The 8,721-nt window shown below is 33.2% G+C and overlaps 1 pseudogene across 1 annotated transcript; it reads left to right on the top strand.

Annotated features, from left to right (window-relative positions):
* Positions 1-5,536: 5,536 nt before the first annotated feature.
* Positions 5,537-7,179, top strand: LOC114274806 (beta-glucosidase 18-like; annotated as a pseudogene). Its single transcript, XR_014347898.1, has 7 exons — positions 5,537-5,710; positions 5,799-5,835; positions 5,953-6,011; positions 6,113-6,191; positions 6,281-6,355; positions 6,449-6,536; positions 6,777-7,179. The product of XR_014347898.1 is annotated as a beta-glucosidase 18-like (transcript).
* The last annotated feature ends 1,542 nt before the right edge of the window (positions 7,180-8,721 follow it).

The raw sequence follows: 8,721 nt of genomic DNA, 5'->3' as shown, positions 1-8,721 counted from the left end.
GCAAAAGTAATTTGCGACCAAAATTTTTGTTGGTCGGGAAAAGTTGGCTTTGCTGACTAAATTTTTGGTCGCTAAATATATCATTACTGCAACTAATCCATTTTGACAATAAAACACTTTGGTCGCGAAAAGTGATAATTTTTCGACCAAATATCTTAGTCGCCAATTGTCACATTCCGCGACCAAACAGATTAGTCGCCAAAATTCGAGGAATCGCCGACTAACAATTTGGTCGCCAAAAGGTAAGCAATTGCCGACCAATGATTTTAGTCGCAAAAGTGTAGAATTTGCCGACCAATTTTTTAGTCGCCAAATCTCTTTTTTTTTTTTTTTTTTTTTGTTGAGAACAATCAATTTTTGTTTTTAAATATTCAATCCAATATTGAACAAAATTCATTCAACCCAACCATAATTAAGGAACAATAACATTTGAGGAAGAAAAAGCTTAGGAACAATAATTAACAAATTTCCTTTCCTGTAACTTCACTAAATCATCAAACTATAATTGAATTCCATTTAAAATAAAGATGAAAATATGTAACCGTAGTGCAGCACAGGGCATATTCAAGTCAAATTGAATTTAGTAAGCATGTCTTCTCAAAAGCTATATCCTCTTTGAAGTCCAACATGACACAAAACTGAAATTCAAAATAGTTAAGTTTTGGATGTGCAAGGGGAAGAAAAAAAAAAAGAGTAAAAATGATGGCACTTGCTTGGTCCTTCAAATTATTTTCAATTCTTTGTTTCCACGTTGAGACACGAGCAGCCAACTCAGTCTGTTTCTCAGTTTCAGCAATGCTAGCAAGGACAACATCCTAAATTCAGGAACACAGGTTACAAACAAATTACTGCTCCAACAATAATCAAACAAAAGGTAGTAGACAAATTATGCAATATAACAATCAATTTTCATCACATCACATATCAGAGAAATCTAATCTTACTAGGTGAGATCGACAAAGATCTTCCAGGCTGGCTTGAGTACTTGGATCTTCATGTTCATTGGTTTCAAAACGAACACCACCATCATCATTCTGCATAAATATCAACAAATGAGCAATGCAACATAAATGCCGATTTTGTTATTGCCAACTTTGTGATATAAATATATCTAAATATACTAGAGGTCTGCCTAACCTTTTAAGGCTACAGAGGTACTTCTTCATACTCATATGCATTCTCTGGCATGTCAAAATCAGATGGACCAAAATCAAAGCCTCCATTATCATAATCATTGTCTTCATTGGGATCACAAAATGATTCACAAGTTTCACGTCCTTCATGAATAAGTGAATTTCTCAACTATAAATAAACACATCAGGCATCATTGAGTGAAGCCAAATATCTCTGCACTATGTAAAACAAATTGTGTACATGGCACGCCAACACTTTCATATATGACTTTGTCTTGCAAAGTACCACCCAATCCAATTTTCAAGGGAGAGAATGCTGCAATGCAATCAAAGTTGTAACTTATTTTCAATGCCAAGAAAATGCAATTATTTAGAGTGTTTATGACATTTATAAAGTGTTTTTATACCTTTGATGGCATTCAACAAAATTGGACTGCTAATATCCTACAAAAAAAGAAATGAACAAGTTATAAGAAGACAATATTCTCACAATCTAGTCTTTATTTTACTAACAACCATCTTTACCAAAAGTCAGTTTTATTGAAAATGATCTCTGCGAACATTTTAAAAGAGAATGAGAATATTGATGATGCCATTGGTAATTGTTGTTATGATTTTGTACACAACATGCTGTGAGATGAACCGGCAATGGAAAACAGCCTGCCGGCAAGAGGGGAGTATGATTCCACCTAACAGGTAAGACATATTTTCTCTTTATAAACGGCAGTAGAATCATTTCATTTCTATATATTTTTAGCAATTGGACCTTCCTTTATGGTTTTTGATTTAGCTTATAGTTGTATTTTGGTGAATTTCAAAATGTGTTTTGTAGAAGACTATAGAATTTGATCTAAGCATTGGTTTTTCTGTACTCCAAAAATGATGAATTTGTATTTTCTATTTACAAACTCAATATTTTGCCTAGGTATCAAATAGATTGTCACCTACTATTCAAATTGTTTACCTCTTCCATGCTGAACAATGATATTGGAAATTCAATCTCGAAGCCAGAGCTGTTTATCATAAACTAGTCTGAGAAAGAAGAGAGATCTCATATGCATAATAAATACAGAGTTTGATGATAAAAATAATTATGAAGTGGCATCAAGTGGTCAATGGTCATGAGTGATATGTTTATCGCTAAGAAACCATGAAAATAAAAAAATAAAAAATAAAAAGATGGAGCAAGTTACATGAGTACATGAATGTTTCTAGTTTGTTATTTATATGTTCCTTATTTTTGCTTAAATATGACCAATACAAATTAAATCCATTGATACAACCAATACAAATTAAACTAAAGACTGCATGACTTAGCTGACTCCAATTAGAATTAATAAATGGCTAAACTTTATTATGTGGGTAACCAAAACAGCATGCATTCATTGCCTTGGAATCAAGGAACCAAATGCTTTAAATAGGTGGGATACTCTTCAATTCAAGCACCAAATCATTTTAATGAGCAAAATAGAAATTAAGGAAGCAACAAGCTATCTGATAATCTTTGGCTCCAACCATAACCAAAAAATAATCTATAAAAGAAGATGCATTGCCTTCACCAAACAATGATTTGCCTCAAAACAAAAAAAAGCCTATTGCATTTCTAATTTCTAAAAATAAGTAGTAAAAAGTCATCACGTAAGCTACTATTATTGTGCTCATATTGATGAATAATAGAACAATACCACTAAAAAAAATTATTAAAAAACCACTAAAAAAGCCAACTCCCAAACAAGCTCTTTGTGTGGTTGCTTGTGTTAAGATGGTTGTCAGTCTCATCTTGTTTCTTATTTAATGCTTAATAGCATACCTGCTTAAAATTCATATTAGTGAGTTCAAAACTGTTTCTTCTTTCTATTTTATTGTATGTTTGAGTTTTAATGACAACAATTTTCTGTCCTATTAATGTTAAATTTTTGTTTGCTATTTTCTTTGAGTTCCCCTGTTATGTAGTAGGCTTCATACTTTAATTTTGCAACATACTAAATAGCCAAAAAGTCACTACAAAAAAATCAACTATTCTCTTTCCTTTTCTGTAGGTCTTTTCGTAAAATACTAAAAAGCTAATTAAAATAATCAATTCCCAAAACAACTTTACATAAATTCAAATTATGATGGAGCGGAACAGTTCATGTTTTGTTTGACATGTAGAGTAGTACAGAAGTTCAGAGAAACAAACTATAGAAACCTATAAATATTTAATTTTTTATATAAATAAAATTGTGTAAGTGGAACAGCTCAAGATCAAAAGATGGAACCCAATCTTCACCTCTTCCTACAATCTGAACTATGTCAAAGTTGATTTCCAGATAAATTTGAGTAAAAGTTGATCTAAAAATAGAACCATGTCACTTAGAACTAAAATAATTTGTTCTCTAAAATAATTAGAAAAAAAAAATCCACAGATCAATGTTACAATAATAGATCCTAATGTTCAGAAAACCAAATTCAAGTATAAATTGAAACCAAACAATGCGAGTTGCAAGCAAACAAACTAAAGAAACACAATCTCTCGAATCAATGTCATGCCGAAACACACAAAAAGAAATATGAACTGTGAGAAGCGGAAAAAGCATCAAAAAACGACGATTGTTCGTCTAAATTTCTCAACTATACATTTACAAGAAATGAACTAAAAATGAATGAATCGAAGACATAAAAACATCATCGATTTCGTGTAAATTTTAGTTCAAATGAATAATCAATTAATCGATCAAACCTGTGATTGAAATTGCTGAAATAGCTGTCGAGAGAGATCAGATTAGGGATCGAAACTGTCGGGGACGAAATCCACAAACCACCGATCAGAGTCTCTGAGAGTAGGGATGAAATCAACAATGAAATTAGGGATGAGAGAAAGAGGGGTGTGGAGAGGAAAAGGTGTAGCAACAGGTTTAGATATCGAAGATGAAAGGCTTTTGGAGCCATGGGATGAGGGTTTGAGAGAGAGAGAGAGAGAAAGAGAGAGAGATGTGAATAAGAACGAATTAGATAGGGCTTTGTTTGAAAAGGAAAAGGCAAAGCAAATTAATGGGTAAATTGCAAACATACTCTCTGCTTAATCGACGACCAAATTTTTGTCGCAAAAAAGTTTCAATTCCCGCCTCCATGTTTCAAATTTCCCTCCCAAACTTTTGGCGACCAAAAGACCAAATTAGTCACAAAAAAGGTACCTTCGCCGACGAACTTTTTTAGTCGCCAAATCTCAATCAACGGCGACGAAAATATTAGTCGCTAAAAGTACTAATTTGGTGACTAATTTTTTTTGGTTGCTGAAAATAAGTTTTTGGCGACCAAATTTTGGTCGCCAAAGAAAAAAAACAATTTTTTATTTTTCATTCGGAGATTAAATTGTTTTAGTAGCCAAAACTCAATATATGACAACTAAAATATTTTTGGTCTGGCAAAATAAGCTTTTGGCGACTTAAATTTTGGTCACCAATTCCATAACCAACTTATTTTTTATCTTCCGCGACCAACTTATTTTTTGGTCGCCAAAATGTGACCTTCCGCGACCAAATTTGTAGTTGGTCGCCAAAAGCATACCACTTTCTGCGACCAACTTATTTTTTGGTTGCCAAAATATGACCTTCTGCGACCAACTCATATTTGGTCACCAAAAATAATGATCATTTGCGACTAATTAATATTTGGTCGCCAAAAGGTAACTTTTAGCTACCAACTTTTATATTGGTCGCGGAAAGTGGTCGCTAAAAGTGCATATTCTTCTAGTGACATCTCATTTGGATGAGTCGATGACTAATTTATGGATGGAGAATTAATCACATAATCGATTAATAGAGTATAACTAGGTCCTATATATGAGATGGTAAGGCTTGCTATCGAAATTGTTGCTCTATCACATTGCCCTACCTAATTTTTTTGAAAAAGTCTTATCATATCAAAAAAACCTAACCCCAAAAAAAAAGAAAAAGAAAAAAGAAAAGGAAAAAAGAAAAAAGAAAAAAGAAAAAAGAAAAACCTAAACTATAATTTAAGATCTTCGGTGCACATTTATAGTTGCAGTGTGGGGTCACTCCTTAATCTTGATCATTGATATTGAATTTTGAACATTTTCTAGCTTTTTGTTCTGAAACTATAGTATTGCTCTATTTTTTTTTTTTTTTTATGGTCTATGATGTGGTTGTTGATCGGTTCTATAGCTATTAAATTATTGCATATCTAGTCATCAACAAAATAATTATTTCACAACAAATCCAAGTTTTGGACTTCAACGTGGGTACTGTTATAGGCTACAAGGGGTAGCACTCACTTATCCTTAACCCTTTACCAAACCCATGAAGAAAAAAAAAAAAAAATATATATATATATATATATAGATGAGCCAATATGCCAGAATGTCCATAACTTTTTCATAGTTACACTGATCTTGAAATCTTTAACAAATTGAAACAAACCAAAATGAAAGACAAAAGTACCCATTTCTACCTCTGGTTTCTTCTCCTTTTTTTTCTTGTGTTCATTCTTTTGTTGAGAGCTTCAAGGAAGCAGAAGACATCAAAAGATCACAATTCCCAAATGGTTTCTTCTTTGGAACATCCACTTCTTCATACCAAGTATGTCTCTTCTTCTTCTTGCCTTCTAAATTGTGTCCTCTCTCTCTCTCTCTCTCTTCCTTAGACTTTTTCCATATTGTTGTCATAGATTGAAGGAGCAATTCTTGAAGATGGTAAGAGTCTCAGCAACTAGGATGTTTTCACTCGCATTCAAGGTAATTGAAGAAGGTCTCGTCTAAATGCAACTAAAGCTAACTGTAATATGATTGGTTTTTGACTAACTGTTTGTTTAATTCATTTAGGTGGCCAAAGAAATAGAGCAAATGGAGATGTAGCCAATGGTCATTATCGCCGCTACTTGGTATTAGACTTGCATTTCTTTTATAATTAGTCTGTACATTTAAATTGCATAACAAAGATATGAAAAGAGATCGTCAAACTAATTTTATCTTATTCTGATTACTACCGGACATTGAGTTAGTGCATTCTTTGGGGGTCAATGCTTACAGATTTTCAATCACATGGGCCAGTGTTCTACCTAGTATATTTTCCAATAATCTGTTATTATTTGTTACTCATAATTTGATTGGGTCATATAACTTGATTAATGACCTTCTTGAGCTTTATTAGGAGGAAGATTTGGAGAAGTCAATCCAACTGGTATCATGTTGTATAACAAAATCATTGACAATCTTTTGCTCAAAGGTACCGTGAGCAAAATTTCAATCTACTCAGAGAATTCCTCATGTTGTAAGCAAGAATATATTTTAACAGAATAGAGGCAAAATATTAATGCAGGAATTGAGCCATTTGTGATGATAAATTATAATGACTTCCCTCAAGAACTCGAGGACAAATATGGGTCTTGGCTCAGTCCTCTTATGCAATATGCCCAATTCTCTCTCTCTCTCTCTCTCTCTCTCTCTCTCTCTCTCTCTCAAAAATTCTAGGTACACAGAATTAAATCACAGAAAAATACCCATAATGCTTCCTATGGTTTAATTTGTGTACTTATTTTTTCTCAATCAAGTTAGTGCCTACCTAATATTTAATATAATTTTTATTGCAAATTCTATCATTAAATCTTTGTCTATATATATATATATATATGTTTGTGTTTTTGTAGGGAAGATTTTGTGCATTTTGTTGAAACTTGTTTCAAGAACTTTGGGGATCGAGTGTAGTACTGGATCACAATCAATGAGTCGAACTTATTTGTAGAAAGCGCCTACTTGTGGGATCATTTCCACTGGCTCATAGTTCTGAACCTTGTAACAACTGTTCATCTGGAAATTCTATCATGGAGCATCTTATTGCAATGCACAACATGTTACTGTCACATGCCAAGGGTGCTAAGCTCTACCATGAGTATTTTTAGGTAATTAAAGTGAAAGCACTCTTAATTATAGTTGCACGTTGTTTTTGATAATTTGATTAATGAAATCGATGTTGGTGCAGCCAAAACACGGTGGATTCATGTAACTCCTTAGAAACTTAAATAAAAATTCATTTTATGCATTAATAATAAAACTATACAAGTATTTGGGGGATAGTTTATTTATATGCATACTGTTCTTTGTCACATTTTTATTTATTTCTTTATTTATTTATTTATTTATATTTTTTTGTAGGTGTTGTTGTATCATGATGTATATATATTGAGAGCAGAAATATTTTTTTTTCTATCTTGTTGAAACACTAGTAATGCTTTTCTAGACTTACCATGAACAATCTTATAGATTGTAAAGAACTCCTAGAAAACTTAAATTAGAAGTTCAAACCCTTTTATTGGATTGGTCCTGTTTCAATGTCTATAAATGGAATGATTGAAATTTATCAAAATTTGTAATTCCAAGCATGCCTTGTTGCACCAGTGAAGTGTCTAGCTGGTGGAAAATAATTCCTCTGCTAAACCCAAATAATTTGTATGAGGTCTTGATTATTATTGATTCGTGAATGATGTTACTCGTGTTTTTTCTGATCTGCTGCTCGAAACACAACTTCAAGGGCTGAAAATTTTAGAATTATACAATTTAGCATTGGGTTCATGAGATTACTTTAAATTGGTTGCATGAATTATGTTTAAAGGTTAAAAACTCAATTCGAACTCATGAATCTGTCCAATTAAATTAGGTTTAATTTGGTTGCTCATGAATACCCATTTAAAGGAATATGGAGGTTACTGTTATCATTATTTATTTTAGTGGGGTAATTGTGTTGTCACGACCCGAACCCGTCTCTATGGGTTAAGGCCATAACCGGCCAGTAATCACGAGATTACCTACGGCCTCAAACCAAATAAGACAAAACTCATCAGAGTAAAGGGGCCAAACGGAAGCAAATTTAAAACTGTCCATAGAGCCGTGCTTATATGCACATCATAATATTCCATACATACATATGTTAATAACTCACAACAGAAAGTATAGTAACATAAAGTTCTATATAGACAGGATCATTCAAATCTAAGTCAGCCAAAACAAAGCTATATACAGACGTACACCAAAGTCCTCGCCAACATGACAAAATAACATAGAATGGCAAAAGGGCGAAGACGTGTCTCGTGCGTGAGACGCAAGGCTGACTCTTCAAACTTAGGTTGTTCTAAACAGACTTCACTGAGGCTGGGTCTGGACCTCTCTTGGCTCACCTACAAACACATAAATGAGCATGAGCGAAAGCCCAGTGAATAATATCAAATAAAGAATATACATTGGAACAATATATATCAAACGACCTTGGGCCCAACTTATATTTCTAACTAGCACATACATACATAGACATATGCAAGTTAAGTAACTATGGTTCCAAACACATCATACGGCCTTGAGCCCAATTCATTAGTGTTATTCCGGTCAAACTGGCCTTTGGCCCAATCAAACTTTCTTTTGTGTCAAAACAGCCTTTAGCCCATTCAGATGACAAACTGGCCTTTGGCCCATTCAGATGACAAACTGGCCTTTGGCCCATTCATTCTTTCATGTCAAATTGTTATTTGTATCAAACTATCATTCGTGTCAAACTGTTATTCATGTCAAACTGTTATTCGTGTCAAACTAGCCTTTGGCCCA

This window comes from Camellia sinensis, chromosome 13 (assembly GCF_055761805.1).
Source record: "Camellia sinensis isolate YWXY chromosome 13, ASM5576180v1, whole genome shotgun sequence".
Lineage (NCBI taxonomy): Eukaryota > Viridiplantae > Streptophyta > Magnoliopsida > Ericales > Theaceae > Camellia > Camellia sinensis.
This window is presented reverse-complemented; position numbering and strand designations above follow the sequence as displayed.